This window comes from Scatophagus argus, chromosome 7 (assembly GCF_020382885.2).
Source record: "Scatophagus argus isolate fScaArg1 chromosome 7, fScaArg1.pri, whole genome shotgun sequence".
Taxonomy (NCBI): Eukaryota; Metazoa; Chordata; class Actinopteri; family Scatophagidae; genus Scatophagus; species Scatophagus argus.
In genome coordinates this window covers 7985201-7997731 of record NC_058499.1, presented here as the reverse complement: position 1 = coordinate 7997731, position 12531 = coordinate 7985201, and positions in this window count along the sequence as shown.

Sequence of the window (12531 nt, the reverse complement as noted above, 5' to 3'; positions counted from 1 at the left end):
ATTTTGCTGTATTATCCAATACTGAAAAAAGGTCAGTTTTCCTCCACTAATCTATCACAACAATCTCTAGTCCTCAGAGGATGTTATTACCCAGTGCCAAACTAATTAAGATCAAGCCAGGGGCAGTTTCCTGTGCAAAAAAGAGTAGGATGCGGGCAGCAGGAGCAGTGTATTTTACAGGTGCTGAGATTTGTGTGTCCTGGCCTAAGAACAGCCTAGTAGTACTCACATAGTATATTTATAGTATATTTTCATCTGTTGACAATCCAAACTCCACTTAAAGGCCACATGCTTAGTTGTTTCTGTCAGAAGGAGAAATGAGACTCCATCTCTGGCCCTTGTCGATGCCCATTTGGCCACCTGCCTGTTTCTATCATAAGTTCTCCTCCGTCTATTTGCATTATTATTATGATTTGGGCTTTTCCCGTTTTATTTGGCTATTGAGTACAGAGACACAATTACGCATGTCCTCGCTGAACTTAAGGCAATGATTACTGTGTGCAAACCTTCACGTAGTGAATGAAGAATTTCTATTAAGTCTCAAGTGAGGCACACATTGGATGCCATGTGGGATCATTGGGGGGAAAACTTAATGGAGGCCATCCATCTCTCCTCCTGTAGTGGACTGACGTGAGAATCAAGACAAATTAAATCTTTTAGAGCCACTAAGCGTGCCTCTTCTGCAGCTGTTGGTGAGCAACACTTGCATGCACTGCAATGCAGAGGAGCTTCAGTGGTGAAAATCTTTTGTCCCCTTTACAACTCAGGACGTCATGAACCCTGAGCATAGACTTAAAGCTGCTATAATAAATATTTTAATATTACCAATCGGTCAAATGATGATGTGTAATGTGAAAGGGGTCACTGATAGTGACAAACCCTCAGAAAATCTGCATTATGCGTCAGCTCCATAGAAGTTTTTAGCATCCTTCAGCTCACTGTTTTGATTTTACAGCAATTTTACCATTTTGGTTCAGTCTCACAGATTTCATAATTACATTACAAAATGACAGAAGCATTTTTATAAGACCAAATTTGGGTTCCCTATGACTGAACCAACATCAGTGGTGAAACGTAGTGGACATACACCTGTGTCGTCTTTATGTTCTGAACTACTTTTTGAGTTAAAGATAAGTAGGGGTGTCAGGGTATTTTCACCACACATACATCAATCCATCCATCCATTTTCTATACCGCTTATCTGTCAGGGTCGTGGGGGAGCTGGAGCCTATCCCAGCTGACTACGGGCGAGAGGCAGGGTTCACCCTGGACTGGTCGCCAGTCGCAGGGCCAACACACAAAGACAGACAACCACACACTCTCACACTCACACCTAGGTGTCCCCTTGTGGGAGGAAGCCGGAGTACCCGGAGAAAACCCACGCAGGCACATGGAGAACATGCAAACTCCACATAGAAGGGCCCAGACCAGGATTCGAACCTGGAACCCTCTTGCTATGAGGCGAACCACACATACATGCTGACCAAAAGAAATCCCCAATATTATGACAATATCTATAGAAACTTAAAAAAAAATGCTATCAGTCAAACTAATCTTCAACTCTTTTCTGGCAAATGAAGAAGGTGGAGGGAGAGTCTGTAACCATAACTGTAGAAAAGCAAACAAAAAAACAGTTACACTTAATGAATCGTGAAAGTGAATCGGATGAACTGATAAACAGTGCTGGATTATTTGCGCAATTTTATTGTGTGTGTATTTTTAATGTGATATCAATATTTCATGTTTTTTTCACGATTATTACCAATATTGGTATATTGCGATACCTCTAAATGGAAGTAAATTCATCTGTTTATTTTAATCATGGATCGTTACAAACACGCCATATTTTAAATAGTAGGGTGAGAAAAATACCTGTCGTGTGTAAAATTCAAAAAATTGAAAAACGCTGCATCGTAGTTTTCTGAATTGGAAACGAATAGGGAGGTGCGTCCAGATTCCCAATACCTAATGTTCAGTCAACAGCCAAAGTTTGCAACTAAGCTGTGAACATAATTGTGTATTTAGCAGCTTAAGAGCCAGATTTTTCTCTGCGGTTAATAGGACAATTAATACTCCAATTCCATTCATCAGGTGGACAAAATCACAGCTCTAGACGGATGATAATGCTGCTCTATATGTTCTGATCTGTTCAGCAACAAATTCCCTCTACCAACTTTTTAACTCAATGTTAACAGTGTGGTCTTGGCTTGTTTCTGCTGACCCTAAGTGGTCTTAAAAAAATCATTTAATGCAGATTAAAGGAGAGCATGTGTTGTGAGCTACTGCGTGCCAAACACAGTCACCTCTTATTAGTTGAGAAACAATGGCAGGAAGTGCAGTATAGTGTCAAAACATTCGTCTCATTTGATTTTCAGAGACCACATATTTGACTTCACTCATGGTTCATCACCAGGTAGGCCTCCTTTTTTTGTTTTCTTTACGTGCCTGACACAGCTGAACCGAATGGCCGGTGGCTCGCGACTGAAAGAGAGGGCAACCTCACACAAATGACTGCCAGATTCTTGAGTTAACAGGAAAGAAATATTTCCTTGCTTAACTTGGCTGAAGCTCTCAACAGTCCTGCTTCTGCTTAGTTTTTCTGTTCACATGGCTGAACACTGGTACTGGATCAGTATGGCAAGAGCCAAAGACTTCTCAAAAGCCTCCTGTGATGTGTCGGTGGTGACACCACCATGCCCCTCAACTGTTTCCTCTTGTTCCTGAGAGCTCTGAGCTCTCAGGGCCATCACTCAAGCAAGGAGTCCCCGTTTGGGAGCATTAGCATTAACCATACCTAATAGCTGAGAAGTAGACAATCAACAGAGACTCAGCAGCACTCTTAGGTCCTGCTGCCAGATCAGGGAACATGCCAACAGCTCAGTGCATTCAGCATTTTATTGCAATTGTTGGCAGGACTCAAGCTCAATTTTCAATTAAATACCCAAAAAGAAAAGGGAGTGGATTTTATAAAAGCTGACAACAAGAGACCTCTTTGGGGACCTTTGTGTGAGGTGCTCCCAAAGACTGACATGACTGTGTTTGTAATTTCCTTGCTGGTCTTTCTGGTGTCGAGTTATTTTAAATAATAGTTCTCAGCTCTGTGTCTACTGCAGCCAGAACACATTCCCTAAGAACCTGGTACTTCAGCTGATATGATCTTATTTATTCAATCTTGGAACTTGAAACTTTAAGGCCTCATACTGTCTCGAAACCTGAATGGACTCCTCTTTAGCTGGACCCACATGAGAACTATTTGGTTGGTGGACCAAGAGGTGCACCATGTGGAAAAAGCACTTGTCTTCATGTTTACTGTCCTTCCAGGAGGCAGTCTTGACGGTTCAGCTCTAGTAGCAGCTCATAGTTTTGGGTAGTAAAACACCGGGGGCCTATCGATGCTCTGAAGCCTCACAGCGTGGCTCATCCTTGCCAGCGGTAAAGGACAAATGTGCCAAAGTCTGCTAGGTTTGGCTCTTTGCTCACCCCCTGGCTCCCAACACAGATATATCCAGCTGAGGTACAATAATTTGACACCTCTTAAGCAGCTGGACCCTTTAGCGTGACAACCGCTGCTTTGTTTTATGTTCCTGCATATTTTGAACGCAATCAAAAATTACAGTCAGCAACATCTAAACTGTGTTTTTATCCACTTTGGACTTTTGCCCCTCCCCATCCCCTTCAATCTCCTTTATCCCTCCCTTTCCTATGTGGGATTTAACGTACACTTTGTGGTAACCTTGCTAAGTTATCAGTTTTTTCTATGTTCTCTCACACTGAATAAAGGCTTGTTTCTCTGCGCCTGCTTGTTACAACTTCAAGGACAGCTCCCTCCATCTGGCATTAAGTATTCCTGGTGCCAGTGTCGGGTTAACTGACACTCCTGCACTTAAACTAATGGCAGCAAGCAGTCATCTCCCATGAGGTGCTCACCTTGGAAAAAAAATCACCCAGCTCCCTCATCCTCAATCATAGTGGTGCTCTCGCCACCCACTGAATGAAACCATGGGCATGAAAAGAGGGATTGTTTCACTATTCAGGCATATATGAGGGCAAATGAAAACATGTAATACGCATGTCCTGTCTTGGATTCGCCCTCCTTCTGAGTTCAATGAGACGTTGAGAAGTGGGAAGAGTAGAACAGCATGCAAACAGAAAACGACAGAGTCAGCAAATTGCCATTTTCATTAGAAAAGAAACATGCAACCTGAATTTCTTGAGGAAATCAAGCAAAAATAGACAAGTATTAAGCACTGATCTAGACTGAAAGGTAGACACCTGGATTCAAGAGAAATATGTTATTTTCTGATATTGACAATGCACTAATTTAGTCATTAAAAGAGCTTGTAAATTCAGTGTGTGCATGATTTTTCTTTCCATGTGTTTCCTTGTGTGTGTTATTAATTTTGTCCTGCACCTGCATAAAAGGTAATTGTGACTTTCTTTGCACATGTTGGTCACCATCATACTCACTTTTTGTGACAGTAATTAGAGAATGTGTGAAAACATCACAAGAAAGTGTCTATTTCAGTGCATATTTACGTGTCACTGGAAATTTGATGTATTGCCAAAATGTTTTGAAGTAATTTTCAGATACTGATCTTATCACCTTCTTTCTATGCTGGGTTTTCACAGGACCCATCCTCTTGTTTTAACACATTTTACTTGGCTGTCCTTCAGAGACTGTTTGCATCCTAGATAAGTTGTTGAAATAAATATCTTGTACAGGTGAGTCTGCGGCAAAGACAAGCGCCTCTCAGATCACAGGAGTGCAGCATCACTACCCGTCCTCCTCTGAACCTCGTTCTCAATGGAAACCTAAACAGCTTTTTAAGAATGAAGAGGTTTTTCAGTTTGTTGCTAAATATAGGCCAGCCCGGTGGGAGGTGGCAGGTTCCAGAGCCATTTTCAACAAAGATGAGCCCCAGGTCCTGCCCAGGGCCCGGCGGGTGGTGACTGCCGGTGGTCCGCCTTTCTCTTATGCACCGGCTCTTAAGTAAACACTGCAATCCTGCGGTTAGCTCCAGCATGGCAACTAGCGAAAGGACTCACTGTGCAGTTGCACACAGCTATGGTGTGTTGTCTCCTCCAGCCCACTCAATCTTGGCTCCTCCCTGTCACAGAGGCCTCGGCAGGGGTCGAAGACCAGCGACAGACCTTGATGTGTGATCCCAAAATCCTGCTGGGAACTCCTGGTGGGGGCAGTGTTGGACTTCACCTTCTGGACCCCTCTGATGAACTATTTTCCATCTGTTAAAAAAGGTCTACATAAAGAACATCATCATGTTTACTTGCATTATGCTAATTCATTATTTTTATTATTACACTTCAATGATTTGCAAGTGAAATCTGTTAGTATAGAGGAACATTAATGAACCAGGAGGCTGTAATGGGTCTCGTTTGACTATTATCTGTGAGAAGTTTCACTTTCATTCATTTTAGGAAAAAAGGAAAATAATAATTTATATGTGCTCTTAAATTGCTCAGACGAATTTGAGTTTAATCTGAACAAGGTCAAAAGATTATTATTAAGTCATTGATTAATGTAATTTCTACAGTTAGATAGTATAAATGGTTAATTAAGCAGATGGACTATGTATGTATCTCATTCAAAAGTTTAGCACATTAAGGAATAACAGCCGGGAATATCAGGTTCAACCAGGAAATATTAGGAATCGGAATGTTTTTATCAGAGGGGCAACCTTTCCAGGATAATACGCCATTAATCATCAGGATCATATCCAATAAAGTGCCAGATTAATCAACACAGAGGAAAACTGACAGCCCCAGTCCTTATCCACTGAGGAAAATAAGGGGCAACAGGTAGGCCTTTATCCATTGAGCTCTGTTCTTGCATTGCTCCCCTATACACGAAGATCATAATTTGGGGAGTCTCAGTGGCTACCTGCAAGGACCACAGGGGTGGCAAATAACAGTGCTGTGGCTTTCTGAGCTTCTTAGCGGTGCAAGCAGAAGGATTTACGGTAACTCTCAGACAAGCGTTCACAGCTTGGACTCTTGGCATGGATTCGATATTGTCCCTGGCTGAGCATCAAACCCACTGAACCTGAGGTCCAAAAGTACCTACACAAAACCCTGGGATGTTTGAATGATAAATCGCCGACATTTAGTGGCAGAACAAAAAGTATTGGCCTTGCTGGGGATATCAATTTTAATTTTAATTCATAGTGAGAGTGCATACTGGGTGGCTTCATTGACCAAAGATTGGCTTCTGGTTTAATTGACAAGCTCTACTCTTTGGGGTTAGGATATGTATTTTCCTGCAAATTCAGCACAGGTGCAATAGTAGAAGGCAACCCTGCAGTGTAAGAGGTGTAACAATTGCCAATGGGGGGGATATTGAGTATCAACCATGATTGAAGTGCAATGACCGAGTTATCTTTAAGTTCATGTCCAGTCCTACTGGGACACATAACCTATTCCTCTGTGTACCTGGACTGTTTCTGCTTTAGCCCCCCATCACCAGCCCTTCTGGTTTTGATAAAAGAGAAGGCAGCTCCATGAGATTTCCTGAGGAGAGTTCAATGATAAAACCATGTGGCAAAAATAGCTCAAGAAGTTAATACATCTGACATGTTGAGAAGCGTGAGGGATCATACAACATCAAACAGTAGCCTGTTTGGTTTTAAAGAAAGGTTTGAGACCAAGGACGTTTTTGATCAAATGGTATTGTTATATTCTTTGTCACATTCAGGTAAAAACATCTTATACAAGGTCAGTGCTTGTGCTGACTCCTGATTATGCCAAGAGGTGCTTTAAAAAGCCACATGATTGAATGTAAGGTCAAAGAGGATGCACTGAGCCAAACACACGAACCGCCACCCTGGAGAAAAAAGCCATGGTGCTAATATTAGGGGGAAGACTGATTACAGTGCTACTATTAGGTTCTGGCATTGATTTTGGTCCAAAGTAGGAACGCCCTCAGCACTTCATGCCCTCAATCCTCAATGGCACACTACATGATATTATGAAGAGCCAGACCAAACATGCCAAAGCAGACCACAGGGTTACTCACAGCCCTTGCACATTCTTTTGAGGCTGAAATGTGACCCGGTCCTATTTTTCAGCAGCTTGTCAGACTCAGTGTGGTGCAGGGAGGTAAACTAGGAGGGGAAACTGTTGTCACCTTTCTATAGCTCTTACTTTTTCTGACTTACAAGATGGCAACCCCGGGTGTCAAAATGAGACCCAATGGGTGGGTTGCTTGAGCGCTGGCAGTCACTACGGATGTGGAAAGCAAAAACGTACTTACAACATCAGCAGTCGAGAGTAAATGGAAATTAGTTTATTGGTGAAGCTTTGCAAGTTGATGGATACACTCTGGTAAAGTCATAAGTGTGGTAACCTCATGCATTAAAACATACAATGCCATATGTGAGAGTGAAATTGAAGTGACAACATAACGATTTGGGGTGAATTCGGTAAATATCTGTGTAACAGCTTGAGGAAGCTGTACATTTCCAACAGTGTGTAAGATGCTTAAAACATTGCTGTCCTGCTCCAGTTCCAAAAATAGTCATTTAACATCTTTTTTCCTTCATCTATACAGTTGGGGAGCTGTCTTTGTTGTATAGCATCATCATGCACTTGAACTGGAAAACACTGCCAAGCATTCAGTATGTCCGAGCTTGTCATCAGATGAAGCTCTTTTTGAAAAATGCTTGTTATGACTGCCTCTAACCATATCCACCCACTCTATGCCCAGTGAGACGGCCAGCAAAGAGGAAGTCTTTCAGTCAGTCAAGTAATACTTAATCTCCGCAGGCTATTGAGCTGCTGGACTATGGACAGAACTTAAAGTGAGACTTGAAACACACCTGAAACCTGGTGACACAGTGGGAATATCTGAGTCGGTCACCAAAATGTATCCATGCATTTTGCTAAAATGATATTATTACATAGAGATTTTGACCTGTAACTATTTTCAAAATTTTGCTTGGTTTCAGACCTTTGAATGGTTGTCTGTACTTTTTCAACGATTCAAAAAGGTCTTCTTAACAACTGAGATAATCAAAGCTTCGACATTAAGAAAGCCGACATCATCTTCCTTGTGACTAGCATGAATGAGACTGATGCAGCTGTACAAGATGCAACAGAAATAACACTTAAACTGGAATCTGTTTGATGAAAAGCAGTTAACTGCCTGTGGCAACTGCCTGAAAACATCAGTGGCTGCAGTATTCACTCTCATATGCATTGAAATATTTTACTGGTAATTAAAGAGAGCAGAGCTGCAAGTTACATTACAGTGTCATGCATTCTACTTTTGATTTTATTAGGTGAGAAAGCAAAACAAAAGTTTTTCCAATTTAAAAAGTATAAGAGTTGGGTCACCTACTGCAGCTGCAGTGCATTATGGACTACTGAGGTGGCTGGAAGAGAATGGCTGCTGCAACGTTGATGCAAAATCAGTTCTAAAAATCAAAATCCTTACTCTTGTGATGTCAGTGCTCCATTTTCCAGACAAAACTGAAGTCAGTATGTGCCACCAGCCACTTGCTGGCTATTTATCTCTAAGAATCATAGTATTTTCATTTTAAACATGAAAGACTGCTGATCAGTCTATACCTGCCATTATGACCAGTTCCTCCAACTGCAGGTTTCCACTGACCACAAACCTACACATTCCTCCCACCCAGAACAGCCACAGAAACAGTTCGTCCCCCCCACACTGACCAAAACTCACTGTGCGAGGCTCAACTCTCCAAGAAACACAGCCAGCTTTACCACTGAAACAGATTTCAATACATTTTAATTTCCGCAGCCACTTTTTCTGGTCTTGAGATCGTAACGAATTAGCAAACAAAAGCCTCAAAAGAGTTCCCTCCCATTTCTCTTTACTCAATGAATTACCATCGACCACACAAGGAAAACAAAAGATGGCAAGTTTATTTTTCTGTGGTAAGGTCGTTTCAACAGAGCAATTATTCACTGACATCACCATCAAAGGTTCCTCAATCAAAGGTTTCAAGCACTGCTGATAGCATTGAACTACACTGGGAACAGCCCGGTACTGTGTGCTACACTGTCACATTATAATTAGTTTAAGAACTGCAAAGGTATGTTTTGTACATTTTTTCCTAGGAAAAAGTAAAGTATTGGTTCAAGAAGAGTTTTGGTGCAGGATAAATGGTAAGCTGTGTAAATGTATGATTTCAAGATACCTATGTGTTTAATACTGTCCCTTTTTTGGCCATCAGCCCATACAAAAATATAGAATTTTCATTATATGGTCAAACTGGATTATTACAGCAGTAAACACAGCATCTGGTTCTGTAGTGGTAACCAATAAAATCCAGTGTGATTAGCTGGCTAGAAAACACCACAGAGCAAGAAAAACTATACAGAACAGAACAAAAGAAGTAAGCTGAATTTTATTGACATAACACTTTGTAACGGTTTTACAAAGCGCTTTAAAAATGGCATTAAACAGCCTTTGAAGAAGTATTTAAATCAAAGATGAGCAAGAATTATTAGATTATGAGAAAGAATTGGGGCAAAGAGGAGTAAGTAGTGGAGTAATAGATAGTAATGGTAAGTAATGGATAAGAGATTAAAAACCTAATTAGTTTGCTGACCTTTTGTATGGCATATGTCCACATGAAAATGGACATATGCCATACAAAACCTACTGTAAATACATGTATACATTAAATAAAAATTATAAGAATATGGGGATATGAAAAAGATGTGTGAAACTGTGTTTGGGTTTGCATTTAGTTGTTCTGGCAGTGTCGGGGTTATTGCATAAAATGCTTGTGTGTTTGTTTGTGTGTGTTTGTATAACTGTGGGGGTGTATATATGTGTGTGCGTATGTGTGTGTAAGTGGCCTGTGTGTGGCCAGACTTGCTGGGCTGATCTTGGCCCCTGGCTGTTGCTGGCGTTCAGCATGTCTGTAAAGAAACAGCTGGAGGCAAAGCCAACACCAGTCCCGTTCAGGTGCTCAACCCTGCCAGCTGCGACAGATTCCAGAACTTTCCATGGTCCCGCGTCTTGGCAAGGCGAAGCTGTCCTGATCTGCACACCTGGCCCACCAAGAGTCCAGAATCACCTCTCCTGTCACTGTGTGATGAACAGGTCATTTACAACCCAAGTGTTTGTGTGTTTTTAAGAGTTATGGGCCCAAGTAAAGAAAACACCGTGGCAGTGGACCTCCTGTGTGTTGCCCTAATCAAACAGAGCTGAGAACCTTAGCACTGTAGAATAGCCTGGGTTTAAATACGTTCAGAGTTGTACTGTGGAAAACCCACACAGAGGGATATTCAAAAACCGTACTGCATTATGGAAATGGAGCTTGATAAAGATTTGTTTTGTTTGTCTTTGATAGTGTCACTGGGTTTTGTGGTTTCAGCTTCAACATAGAACAGCAAGTATGAAGCCTGGGACAAATGGGAATATCTAACTGCAGTATACCACTTCAGACAGCCAAAGGGGATTATCTGAAATTCATTCCTTCCAAGTAATGTGACATATTTGTCATCTGTAATTCTTTCCAAAGTGTGTGAGTTTCTCTGGACAGAGAGGTTACTTGGCTGGAGAACATTAATAATTTTCTTGTAATATTTGATTTTTCAGTCTTGTCGGTGGAGGAAAGCAAATATTTTAAGGAACTGAATGCTTTTCCTAAATGCAGCCAAAATTTCAGATTTAAGACGTTCATTTGGCAGAAAAAGCTTTTTCCAAAGAGGCTTGTATTTTCACTGTCTTGCTCAATTACACTCTGAAATGTGGGCAGGTAGAGCTTGGGATCAAACTATCTTACGATACTATCTATGACTACCTTACAATTGCCATCTGAGCTGATAATTAATTGCATGACATATGCTAATTTCATGGGATAGGCTCCAGTCCCCCCTGCGACCCTGATGGATAAGCAGTATAGAAAATGGATGGATGGATGCTAATTTCATATACAGTAAAGAGAATATTATGAATTATTTGCCTGATATTGTGCATCCCTGTCTAAAATTGGGAAATTTATATTAAAAGCTATTTATCTTTACAGGTGAAACTATAGCCAGCAACTGGAGGTTATAATATTTTCATTTCACATCACCTCACACTCCCATACCAATACAGTAGGTGGTGGTATGCACCTTTAAAGTTGGTTTGTGATCCACTTTGAAACAGTGAAGAAGAAGAAAAATAAACACAACATGCTGTTGTTTTGCTTATGACATCAAACTACTGTACCTGAGCAGAGCCACACACAGTGTAGAGAAGAGAGCCAAATATGTTGCCGTGGGTACGGACTTCTTTATTCGCGTTTTCATAGAAAGACAACATGATTGTAATTTGCAAGACATGTTCTGCAAAGGTTCTGAGAAGATCCAAAAACACAACAAGTCTTTTAGTGTAATGGAGTATTAAATCATCCGTTTTATCCTTTCTTATCATCAAATGTGACTAAACTACAGCTTCTTTTTAAAATACCAGAATGTGAAATTGTCGATTATCTTATCACTATCGCCCATTAGAAGCAAGTATTTATCAATTATCTGTATTTTCAGAAAAAAAAAACAAAATTCAGACTCCCTCAGAGAAATTTAAAAAATTTAATAAGAAGTTGATGTGAAGATGATGGAGGATCAAGTTGTAACTGAACTGCACAACACAACAAATGGAAATACTAAATTAAGGTATTAATGACTACAATTTTGTTTCCTTGTGCTTTATATTATATAGAAATGTACAGTACTTGACATATCAAACAGATAACGTGTTTTATCACATCTGATAGGCTCCCTTGCTTAAAGAGTGAAGAACAGTAGGAATTCATTTAGCTTGAGGGATTTTTAATCCCTGCAACACAAACTGACAAGAGCAGCTTTAATGCTTATGGGAGATATGTTGACAGATTATAAACCACCGCACAGCCAGGTCCATGACAGCCACACAACTGAGATAGCATATGTACCTAATAACAAGGGAAAAGTGATAATCCAATTGTGATATTCCACCTGAGACTTTTGCAGTAATTCTGATTACAGACACAAACCTCGGGTCTGTAAATAAGACAATATCCCGTTCAGCAACTCATCTTTTGCTTTGGTCAAGTGATTCTTTGACAGCATCTGGACTGAACACTCTGCAGACGTGTTCCCGAGTCAGTTGTGACTAGCCACTCTAATTCAATTATGGAAAAACCATTTCAAAAACCTGATATTTAAAGAGGAAAAATAAGAGGTTATGCACATCATGAAAATGCACATTTCACCTGGTGTATCTTGGCTGGACATTTTTAAAAGAAGCCAAACTTTATTGCCATTGGAAAAAAAGTAGCAATTTTTGAAGTGGTGTGTGTTTGAGAGGGATTATTTCTCTTTCTGTCTCCCTGGATATAGCTTGCCACCCATGATATCTAACTCTGAGCTTACACACAAACACACTTTCACACATTAGGGGTGGAGAACGGAGAGAAAACATGATTTGTGTATGGATGTCCGGCATGTGAACATTTTGATTGATGGGCAGCTAAAGAACACAGGCCGATCCTTATTAGTGGCCGAAGGCTG